This window comes from Piliocolobus tephrosceles, chromosome 9 (assembly GCF_002776525.5).
Source record: "Piliocolobus tephrosceles isolate RC106 chromosome 9, ASM277652v3, whole genome shotgun sequence".
Lineage (NCBI taxonomy): Eukaryota > Metazoa > Chordata > Mammalia > Primates > Cercopithecidae > Piliocolobus > Piliocolobus tephrosceles.
In genome coordinates, this window is record NC_045442.1 from 46,289,367 (window position 1) to 46,301,443 (window position 12,077).

Here is a 12,077-nt window from a genome sequence, read left to right on the forward strand (position 1 = left end):
TCCCTTTATCATCCCAATGGCCACTTTGCTGCAGTGCCAACCTTGCTGATGTGACCCACTTTTGTCCACTGCTGGTTAAAAACTCCCCTCTGACCACTACCCACATGGTTGGATCAGTTCACTATGGACCCAAGACGTGACTCTCACTACTTTACACTGCCGTGTGGGACTCTGTAAGGTCACTACTCTCTTGGTAGGCATGTGGGATCTGCAGTGCCTCTAGTCCCACATGCCTACTGAGAAGGAGAAATGGGGCAGGATATGGGTTTAAGCAGAAATTAGACAAGGGATTGGGACTAAAGAACATTTCTCCTGAGAGTTTTCAAGGAAGAAGACTTGTCTGGTTATATTCAACCATAAAGTATATAATACAATAGAAAAACAGAGTAACAGGTGTTACGAGACGTAGTGTCTTGTCTTGGTTCTTTGTGTGACTTTGGGAAAGTCATTCTCAGATGCTTATTTTTCCCCTTTTGGAATGCTGGGTAAAAGTAATTGCACAGCCCATCTCCCAGTTCTGGTTAAGCTCAAATGAGATGATGTTTGGAAATGAGCTTTGAAATTCCTTAGGTGTAGCATTAGCAACAATAATATGCAGCACCATGGTAAGAAAAAAAGATAGTCTGTTCTTTAAATTGGCCTCAAAAAATTTCACACCTGGATATCTGGTGGAACCTGCAAATTGGTATCGAATATTTTAAAGTCAATAATAACCTTGGAGACTGGTCTAGATTGAAAATCAACAGTACATTGGAGAGTGATACACAGCTGCTACCTGGTAGGGGAAATTGAGGGCATCCAGAGAGAATAAAGTGTTTATTGCAGTAGAGTGAGCAGGGGGAGTAGCATTATGTTCTAAAAATATTCAATAAAAGAATAGCTACGTTCTGTTTTCCCAAACATCTATGTAGGTGCTTAGATTCTAAATATGGAAGATATTGCATTTCACAAGGTGCCTTTCATTCTACATAGATTTGTAGCAAAATAAAAATCATTATACATTTTAATGGCTTCATTGATTTGGTTAAATTAGCTGAAGGCATTGCTGACTCCACATCAAATCCGTTTCTCAAAGTTCTTTAGCTTTTTGACTCTTTCATCAATTCTTCTTCAGTTCTGTCATCATTCTTTCCCTCCTCTCTCTTTCAATTTCCTATTGAAAATGTTCCAAAATAATTATAAAAGTCAGAGAGGCATGATGAACCTTTTTATTGGAAAGAGATGAACCTTCCAAACTCATTCTCAGCTCATCATCGCAGCATTTGGAATATGGAGTAAAAATTCATATTTTGCAAGTGCCTTGGTGCTTAAGCATGCAGAACAGATGTTTCATTTCACAAGTTTTCCCCATTTATTACACATAATATCTCTATTTCTGTGAGACAAACACTGCTTTGGGGAATAGGCCTTTCCATTTCCTCCAGCAAGCTCATGCATGGAAATGGACCGTTGAGTCACCTTCTAGTCACCTCAGGAGAGGAGCTTTTCAAATGCTGTTTGTTCATTTTCATGCAAGGTCATCAAGGGGAAATAGTCACAGTCCCATACTCCTTACCAAAGGCTGTCACTTCTGCACATGGCATTTCTCTACCTGAAACGCATTCAATTAAATGCACTCATCCTTGCTAGGCCTGGTTTGATTTCACATCTGTGACGTATTCCTTGATGAACTCGATGCCAAGTGGTTTCCTCCAACGGCTAAACAATACCCGATGATGACATTATTTTATTCATTATCATTAGCAACTTAGGAGGGAGAAAGGTGGTGTTGGGTGGGGAAGTCACACTAACCTCACCTTTCCCTGTTGCATTGTAAATTCCCCGAGGGCAGGGGTGGCTTGCACAGTGCCTTTTATATGGTTGGTGTTTTTTTTTGAGACGGAGTTTCGCTCTGTCGCCCAGGCTGGAGTGCAGTGGCCGGATCTCAGCTCACTGCAAGCTCCGCCTCCCGGGTTTACGCCATTCTCCTGCCTCAGCCTCCGGAGAAGCTGGGACTACAGGCGCCCGCCACCTTGCCCAGCTAGTTTTTTGTATTTTTTAGTAGAGACGGGGTTTCACCGTGTTAGCCAGGATGGTCTCGATCTCCTGACCTTGTGATCCGCCCGTCTCGGCCTCCCAAAGTACTGGGATTACATACAGGCTTGAGCCACCGCGCCCGGCATGGTTGGTGTTTTTGAAACGTTGCTTGGTTGACTACATAGGATAGTGTTGCTGCTTTGGTAGCCTAAATTTGCTCCTACACTACGGCCAGAAGAGAGGGTGAAGAAGAAATAAGAAAATAAGAATCAATCCTAAAGAAAATGGTAAGGAGCAAAATTGGAGTTATTGGGGAAGCACAAAAACCTGAAGCAGATAACCCTCAGGCGTGAAGGCCTATTTCTCTCCTGGTTTACACGCGCACCCACCTCCGTTTCTCTCCTATTTCTCCACCACCCCACCCCAACCAGGAGACAATTCCCCAACCAACCCTGAATATGCCTTCTAATTTCATATACTCAAGAAGGCCCAAACCATTTAATCTCAGTCACTGCTGGTGGGAGGGGCAATTGACACGACCATGATGGGAAAGCAATTATGCGGCAGATATCAAGAGTTCTAAAAAACATTTATACCCATCGTCTCCATCTTTCCACTTCTGAACTCTATCCTAATTTTTAACATCTTAAATATGGACAAAGATTTATGCCCCCAGAGTTTCCAATACAGCTTTATTAATACAGAGATAGGAACAGTGCAGCAGTCTAGTATCAGGAGGAGTGCCTAAATTATGGGATGAGTCTCTCACTGGAATTTTCTAAAGTTATTTTAAATCATGTCTTAAAGGCATTTAAAGCTTATTTTATTTTTAAATGTTTTTAAATTAGCATGCAATAAAATTGGCTTTCATGTACACAGTTCTATGAATTTTAGCACTCATATAGAGTTTGTGTGTCCACCAAGAATATAAAAATCAAAAACAGTTCCATCACACCAAAACGTTTCCTCTTGATATATCTTTGTAGCCACACCCTCTCTTCATCCCTAAGTCCTGGCAACCACTGATCTGCTTTCCAAACCTATAGTTCTGCCTTTTCAGGAATGTCACATAAATTGAATCGTCAGTATGTAATCTTCTGAGACGCGCTTTTTTCAGTCTAGTACCTTTGAGATTCACCTGTTTGTGTGTATCAATAGTGCATTCCTTTTTTTATCGCTAAGTAGTACTTCATTGCATGGACGTATTTCTGTTTATCAGTTCACCCACTGGAAGATCTTCAGGTTGTTTCCAGTGTTTGCTGATGCATAGAGTTGCTGTAAACATTCATGCACAGGATTTTGTGTGAACATAAGTTTTTATTTCTCTAGGGTAAATATGTAGAAGTGGGATTTCTGGCTCATATGGCTTGTTCACTTTATAAGACACCGTCAAATTGTTTTCCAGAGTTAAAGGTATTTTTAATAACAAAAAGTACTTATGTTATAAATGGGAAAGTAGGAAATAAAACTGTACAGTACAAAATATGCATAGGGAGAAGACTCCAAGAAAATCTATCAAAATGGTAAAAATGTAGTTGTTTCGCTAGGATTGGATTATAGAAGGCTTTTCTCTCTTTTACTTCTCTGTGAAAACTGTCTCCCACCATAACCAAGCAGTGAGTAAACACATATCAAATTGGCCGGGCGCGGTGGCTCAAGCCTGTAATCCCAGCACTTTGGGAGGCCGAGACGGGCGGATCACGAGGTCAGCAGATCGAGACCATTCTGGCTAACCCGGTGAAACCCCGTCTCTACTAAAAAATACAAAAAACTAGCTGGGCGAGGTGGCGGCGCCTGTAGTCCCAGCTACTCAGGAGGCTGAGGCAGGAGAATGGCGTGAACCCGAGAGGCAGAGCTTGCAGTGAGCTGAGATCCGGCCACTGCACTCCAGCCTGGGCGTCCCAGCGAGACTCTGTCTCAAAAAAAAAAAAAAAAATTCAAATTTACGGGAAGTATACAAGTCCTTGGGCTTCAGGCCCCACTCCCCCTATTAATTGTGAATATCTATTGTCCCAAGAGACCCTTCCCTAGTTTCTTCCTGTAAAATTGGAGCCATGAAGTCAGAATCCTTCTTGTGTCTCTGCTGCCGCCCTTCTGTGATATCTAAGGGTTCCGTTTCCTGCCTTTCTGTTAGTCATCAGGCTGTGCTGCTCCCAGCTCGCTGCCTGTGCTTCTGGAAGCTTCCTCAGCTGGCCCATGCATGGCGTTCTCTTTCTCCTTGACGACCAGGAGCGCGCTCACCGCCTCCCCGCGGCACCCTGGTGGCTCTGTTCCTGCCTCGCTCACAGGCACAGCGAGGGGAGGCCGGCTGGGGTTGGGGGTGGGGCGGGCCTGCCACTGCCTCCAGGACCGCGGTCCTGCTGACCCTGCTGGCCAGAGCCTCTTTTCTCAGGGGCCGATGACTCTCCCTCCACTTCAGCCTCCCTGAGGAGCCCGAATCATCAGCCTGTCATGACGGAAGCCCACTGCGGGTCAGGACCGAGTTCCCTCTCACAAGACTCCTTGCTCCCTTGAAATCACCGGAGTTGTCCCGGAGCCGTCACCAAGCGGAGGGACGTTCTCGGGAGGTTGAGTGACCCGGTCAGCCCGCGGCACACAAAGACCACTAGGGGGCAGTGTTGTCTCACACCACATGTTCCTCTACCGGGCTTTAACACACACCCTTAAACTCTAACCCGGCCAAAGCACTACTGCGTCTGTATTTTCCAAATACCTTACAATGAGTATGCGCTACTATTACAATCAGAAAAAAATACTAGATTACTAATAAGCTATTGAAAGTAGGGGAGATATCAATATAAAAATACCCACTCATGGAAGACATGGCTTAAAATATAAAACTAGCCTCTTTTCATAGTCTAGTTTCAAAGCCCAAAGTTATGTGTCCTTTTGTTAGATTGCTAGATGATATGGCTCTGGACTTTAATTCTCCATGTTTAAAACAGCATTTCCGTATTTAAAATAGCATTTCAAAAGCACTTTTAAAGCTTCTAAAATCATTTCTGTAATACTCTTTTTTCAGTGAGAAACAGAACAATGCTTCTTCCCTCTCTATTGCAGAGATAGCAAAGCTCTTTATAAAGAGATGAATTTTCGTTAGAACATCTATATATCAATTCAGAATATTCTAATAAGCAAAAGGATATTGCTAACAATTTGTATGCAGCAGGGCATGAGTTTTGGAGTCTTTTCAATTCAGCTGTTCCACTTATGCTAGTTCACCCACTCCCTTCCTGTGTCGAGTTCCCTAGTGATGAATGGGGCGTGTAGGTTATCAGATGAGTGGACAGGGAGGAAGACGGTTTAGAGTAGAAGGTAAAGATAATCAACCCATGATAGAACCAACTCAGATGGAAATCAACCCCACCAAGAGAAAACTTTATTCATGCACTGAGTATTTCTGGAACACCTTCCACTCGCCAAGCACTATTCCAGGTGCTGGAGATATAGCGGAAAAGTGCACGTCAAAATTACTGCTCTCATAAAGTTCACATTCTGGGACTGGGTGGGAGACAGCTAGGAAAAAAAAATAAACAGGAAAAGTATCCTCTTGAAAGTTAAAATAGGATAGAGACAGATTGGTGGGGGCTACTTTAGACTGGGGAGTCACACAGGCCCTCTTTGAGGAAGTGGTAATTTAAGATGAGATCAGAATAACATATCCAACCTTAAGAAGACAAGCGGGTGGAGGGAGTGTTCCAGGGAAAGGAAACACCTTATACCAAGGCTGGAACAAATTGAATGGGTTCAGAAAGCAAAACGAAGGCCCAGAGTGACCGGAGCATGGCATTTAGGGCTGAAGGTGAAGTCAGAAAAGTATGTAAAAGTCTGGTCAAGTAACAGTCTCGTAGGCCAAGGTAAGGAATTTGGGTTTTATTTTCTGCAGTGAGAGATGTAGATTTCACACAGAGGCGTGAAATGGTCTGATATAGGTTTCCAAGAACCATTCTGACGGCCATTAGAAAGTGCAAGTTTGGGAATATGGTGATCACTGAGAAAGCTATGGGGCCGTGAGTGGTGGATCATGCCCGTAATCTCAGCACTTTGGAAGGCCAAGGCAGGAGGATTGCTTGAGGCCAGGAGTTCAAGACCACCCTAGGCAACACAGTGAGACCTCATCTCTGCAAAAAATAAAAATATAAGCCAAGTGCGATGGCATGTGCCTGTAGTCCCAGCTACTCAGGAGGTTAAGGCAGGAGGATCGCTTGAGCCCAGGAGTTCAAGACTGCGGTAAGGTATGATTGCACCACTGGACTCCAGCCAGAGTAGCAGAGTGAGACCATGTCTCTTATAAAATGAAGTAATGAAATTCAAATAATAAAATAAAACAGAAAGCTATCACAATAACTGAGGTCAGGTGTGATGAGGTGTGGACCAGGATTATAGCAGTAGAGATGGAAGGTAGCTCACAGAGTCATGACATCTTTTGGAGAAGGAGCTGTTGGAATTAGCTGATTTATTAGATTACATGGTTGGGGGGGATATGAATTAAAGCAGTATTCCTAGCTTTTTAGTTTGAACAACTAAAAGGATGGTAGCTCCATTTCCGGAGATGAGAGGACTGAGGAGATCATATTCCGGGGGGAATATTTGGTCTTTAACATGTGAGCCTATTGGATGAGCATTTGGGTAACTTCAGTCTTACTCCTCAGCAGCTGCTGTTGGCAGGGTGGGGTTAGGTAGGCAGGCACTGTGTCTGAGCAAGCTGGTCTGATTACAGAGTTTTATCTGGAAGGGGAAACCCAGGGCTGGGCATACGATCTAAGGTTAGCAGCCTGTCACACCAACAAATAAATGTCTGTTAAGGCAATTGACACATAACCATTCAGAAAGTGTAGCTTGTCAGAATGGCTTAATTCCAACTAGGTTGTTATTACTCAGTTGACACCTCTTGGCAGAGTTTTCTGATATTTTCTTTAACTCTTAGTGTTATACATTTTGTATATTCACATGAATTGAAAACGGGTTCAGTTAAAAGGGTAAATTAAAAATATAAAACATTTTTTAAAAAAGAAAACAGGGCCAGGCGCGGTGGCTCATGCCTGTAATCCCAGCACTTTGGGAGGCCGAGGCAGGTAGATCATGAGGTCAGGAGATCGAGACCATCCTGGGTAACATGGTGAAACCTCGTCTCTACTAAAAATACAAAAAATTAGCCAGGCATGGTGGCGGGTGCCTGTAGTTACAGCTACTCGGGAGGCTGAGGCAGGAGAATGGCATGAACCCAGGAGGCGGAGCTTGCAGTGAACCGAGATCGCACCGCTGCACTCCAGCCTGGGCGACAGAGTGAGACACTGTCTCAAAAAAAAAAGAAAAAAAAAAAAAAAGAAGTATATGATGTAGACTCTACATTTTAATGTACTGTTTTATTAATTGTAATGAAATATTAAAATGTTTTAACATCCTTGAAATTTAAATAAGGGAAGCTTTGGGTTTCCATAAAGAGAACACATATACTTAAACACAAAAAGCCTGAGATGGAGGTTAAAAAATGGTAAAGCTGTAAAGAGCTGTTAAAAGCATAATGCTGTATTTTTCATCCCCCAAATCTTAAAATGTAAATAAACGGCTTTAGCGTTTGACTCCAAAGCTGGAGATTTGTTTTTTAATTTTTAATTTTTGTGGGTACATAGTAGATGTATTATGGGGTACATGTAATATTTTGATACAGGCATGCAATGCATAATAATCACATCAGAGTAAAAGAAGTATCCATCACCTCAAGCATTTATTTTTTGTGTTGCAAACAACCCAAGCATACCCTTTTAATTATTTAAAAATGTACAATACAATTATTTTTGACTATAGTCACTCTGTTGTGCTAGAAAATACTAGATCTTATTCATCCTTCTGAACTATTTTTTATAGCCATCAATCACACCCACGTGCCCCCCACTCTTCCCCTGCTCTTCCTAGGCTCTGGTAACCATCCTTCTAACTCTGTATCTCCATGAGTTCAACTATTTTAATTTTTAGCTCCCATAAATAAGTGAGAACATGTGACATTTGTCTTTCTGTGTCTGGTTTAGTTCATTTAACATAATGATCTCCGTTTCCATCCACGTTGTTGCAAATGATAGGAGCTCACTCTTTTTTATGGCTGAATAGTACTCCATTGTGTATGTACCACCTTTTCTTTGTCCATTTGTCTATTGATGGACACTTAGGTTGCTTCCAAATCTTGACTATTGTGAATAGCGCTGCAATAACCATGGGAGTGCAAAACTGGAGAATTTTGAAATAATACATTTACTCCTACAGAGATCCTGAATAATCATAGTTCTTGATTACACCAAGCTCCTCTTCATTATTTTAAGTATTTGTGTTAATTATTAAGTTGATCCTTCTAGTAAAAAAGCTGCCACAGCTTCAATTTCCTTTTGAGGACTGAGACCTTCCCACCTTAGTGAGAACTTTCCACGTTGAGGTCTGCAGCGACAGTCACATTACCCAGAGGACTGAGGGGACCCCAGTTATGCCCTTGCAGATATGGGAACAAGAGGGCTGAATTCATGAGCCAGAGCCTTACATTACTGCCAAAAATCCCAAGATCCCCAAAGCAAATACCCAGGAAGGACTTGTCTGGATATCACCTTCACCTCCTATTTAGAACAGGGTTGCCCTGAAAGTCTCTCCACCCATCACAGGAGAAGAAGACCATGGAGAGTGGCTAGCGAAATTCAGGTATATTCTTTGTGCCTGCATTCTATTTGAGCAGCCTGGGCACAGGGCAAGGAAAACTCTTTTGCAGAATCCACATTACTTGTGGAGCACAAATTGAGAAACTCTGATCCAGGAATATCCAACATCACAGTGGTCTCCTGGGGTCCCTACTAACTGGTCCTCTATTAATCTCCCTGCCCTCATTTCCTACTCACTCTACATCCTCTCCCTCACTCACTCTGCTCCTGCCACTCTGGCCTTCCTCAAAAACAGACACACTTCTACCTTGAGGCCTTTACGTTTGCCTAGAACACACTCTAGCTTGCTCTTTTACCTGCTTTATGTCTTGGCTTTCATGCCACTGTTTGAACAAGGCCTGCCCTTATTAACCCCAATCAATATTGCAAACTTCCCTTTCACCACCCACTCTCACCACCCTCATTATTCACCTCTTTTTTTAAAAAAAGATACCTATTACATTCTAATACATATCACTGGGGTATGTTTTATATATTGTATATTGTCTGTCTCCTCCCACTAGAACACAGCTCCACAAACGGTGAAATGTTTGCCTGCTTGTTGGTTGACTGCTGTTACCCATGGGCCTGCATCAGCACCTGGCGCATAGTAGACTCTCAAGAACAGCTATCAATTAAATGACTGAATAGGCTTGATTTGGTCCCTGTTTTCAACACTAGCGCTCCCTCCCCCAAGGCTGGTCCTCTCCTAGCGCTGCCAGCCTCTGCCAGTCCTTAGTGGGACATGACCTGCCCTTGCCCACACACCTACTCAATCCTCACTCAGTAGTCAGCATCCATATCCCGCTGTGACTGACCCAGGCACACAGTGCCAGCAGCTCGTCCAAATTGGAAACTCTTCAAGTCTCAGTCTTTTCTCAGTCTGTACCTCATCCCTGCATTCTCTCTCCTGTCCCCCTCACTGTAGACCTTCAGACACTCACCAATTTCCTGTTCTCTCTCTCAGTCCCTGGGAAGACTGGCGGTGGGGCAGGACACCAATCTCCCCAGCTGCTCTTCCAGGCTCCCCTGCCAGACGAGCCCTTTGGTCCGTGATTTTTCTGCCAATTATTAGAAAGAAGTAGACCTGGGATAATAAAACAAGCCAAGGAGGAATTTAAAAGGTTACAAAATCTTTTAAAATTCTGTTTTCTCAATGATATTTTCTCATTTGTACTTCTCGGCTCTTTTTTGAGATGTTTACATAGAATCATCATCTTTCCTTATATACTCCCTTTTGGAGAAAAAAGTATTTTCAGAGTTTCTCAATTATGTCAAATAACAGAAAACGTTTATTGAACAATTACTGTGTGCTCAGCACCGTAATGCATCTCTATGAAAATGAGCTCGTTTAATCCTCACAACCTCTCAGTGAAGTAGATGCTGTCAATCTTCCCATTTCATGGAGGAAAACTGAGGCCCAGAGAAGCTACCTAGTGGAGGACTCTAAGTTTAAGTTACAACTTGTCTAATTTGAGAGTTCCAATTTTCAACTTCTATAAAATATCTCTGATACATGAGAGAAGCTGGAAAGTGAGATCATAACCACCAGAAAAATACTACTTGTTAGTTCCTCAGAAGAACTACCACTGGTGTGAGTAGAATTACAACACTGGCAACCCAAAACAGACATGCATGTCATGTTGTCTGATTTTGGAGACATTCTTTCTTTTCAGTGGCATGTGCCATACATTTATTCATTGAGCAATTTATTGAGTACTTTTAATGTGACAAAAAGCCTGGCCACTACAGAAACAGGTGAGCAAAAGCAAACACAGCCCTTGCTTTCATACAACATATATTTCTTCTTGAAATCAAGTTCCTGGCACTGGGTATCAATAGACTTGAAAATATGTATAACCAGCTGGGCACACACTTGTAATCCCAGCACTTTGGGAGGCCAAGGCAGGCAGATCTCTTGAGGTCAGGAGTTTGAGACCAACCTGGTCAACATGGTGAAACCGTGTCTCTACTAAAAACACAAAAATTAGACAGATGAGGTGGCGTGAGCCTGTAATTCCAGTTACATGGGAGGCTGAGACATGAGAATTGCTTGAACCCAAAAGGCAGAGGTTTCAGTGAACTGAGATCACGCCACTGCAGTCCAGTCTGGGTGACAGAGTGAGACTCTGTCTCAAACAAAAAAGCCAAGAAAATATGTTTAACCTATAACCAAGAATCTCATTTCTAGAAATAAAAGTAATCTGAAATAAACACAAATTAATTATGCATAGAGATGTTTATCAGAGCATTATTTGTAATAGCAACAAATTAGAAACAACTTGTGTTCAAAAGTAGGTAAATCATTAGGTAAATTGTGGTACATCCACATATTGAAATATAATATTCACAATAATGTTTTCAAAAAGGTTAATATTATGAACAAATGCTGAAATTATAATGTTAAAAATGAGAAAAGTAAGCTATAAAACAATCTGTTTAGTATGCTTTTTGATACATAAAATAATATAAATGACATTATTTGGCTACGTTAGAGTAAGCTATATGATATTAACAATTTTATAGGTCAAAAGGATGAAATATCAGCAATTTCATAATGGAAAAAATCTGAAAACAAAAAAGCCAAAATATCAGTGATTTTCACTCTTTTCCTTCTATTTTTGGCACTTTCCAACTTTTAACAATGTACATATATTTCTAATAAAAACATTATTGTAAAACAAAAAGAGAACAAATGTTCCTCTTTCAGCTACTTTACTAAATCATGGAGCCTGATTGAGTACCTATAATCCATCACGCCAGTAACTACAGCAAATGTAGCAATGGCCTATAATTCCATTTTATACATACTGCAATAGATATGCAGCCCAGAACAATATTTCAAAACAGCAGTTTCTGAAGTAGGCAGTTGGTGCAGATAAAATAGATACCAAACTGTCAGTGCTTCATAGCCTTAGAGATAGGTTGCTAGGACCTAACTCATAACATTTCCAAGAAAGCTGCATAAATTTCTTACTAATGATCTCAATTACTTTTTTTTTTTTTTTTTTTTGAGATGGAGTCTCGCTCTGTTGCCCAGGCTGGAGTGCAGTGGCCGGATCTCAGCTCACTGCAAGCTCCGCCTCCCGGGTTCACGCCATTCTCCTGCCTCAGCCTCCCGAGTAGCTGGGACTACAGGCGCCCGCCACCTCGCCCGGCTAGTTTTTTGTATTCTTTTAGTAGAGATGAGGTTTCACCGTGTTAGCCAGGATGGTCTCAATCTCCTGACCTCGTGATCCGCCCGTCTCGGCCTCCCAAAGTGCTAGGATTACAGGCTTGAGCCACCGCGCCGGGCCAGATCTCAATGACTTCTAAAGCATTTTTGAGAAAAAATATTTTTAGGACCAAAATAAAAGTAGGTTATAAAGTCCTAGCTCTTGA

General features: G+C 42.1%; 2 long non-coding RNA genes across 4 annotated transcripts in view; one reads left to right on the forward strand and one right to left on the reverse strand.

The window, feature by feature from the left end:
• The window catches only part of LOC113224928, a 29,746-nt gene extending 18,447 nt beyond the window's left edge, over positions 1-11,299 (reverse strand). The window contains exon 1 of the long non-coding RNA XR_003309565.1: positions 10,724-11,299. This is a non-coding gene — a long non-coding RNA (uncharacterized LOC113224928). The remainder of the gene's footprint in view (positions 1-10,723) is intronic.
• The window catches only part of LOC111551310, a 108,429-nt gene that overhangs the window by 74,041 nt on the left and 22,311 nt on the right, over positions 1-12,077 (forward strand). The window lies entirely within an intron of this gene.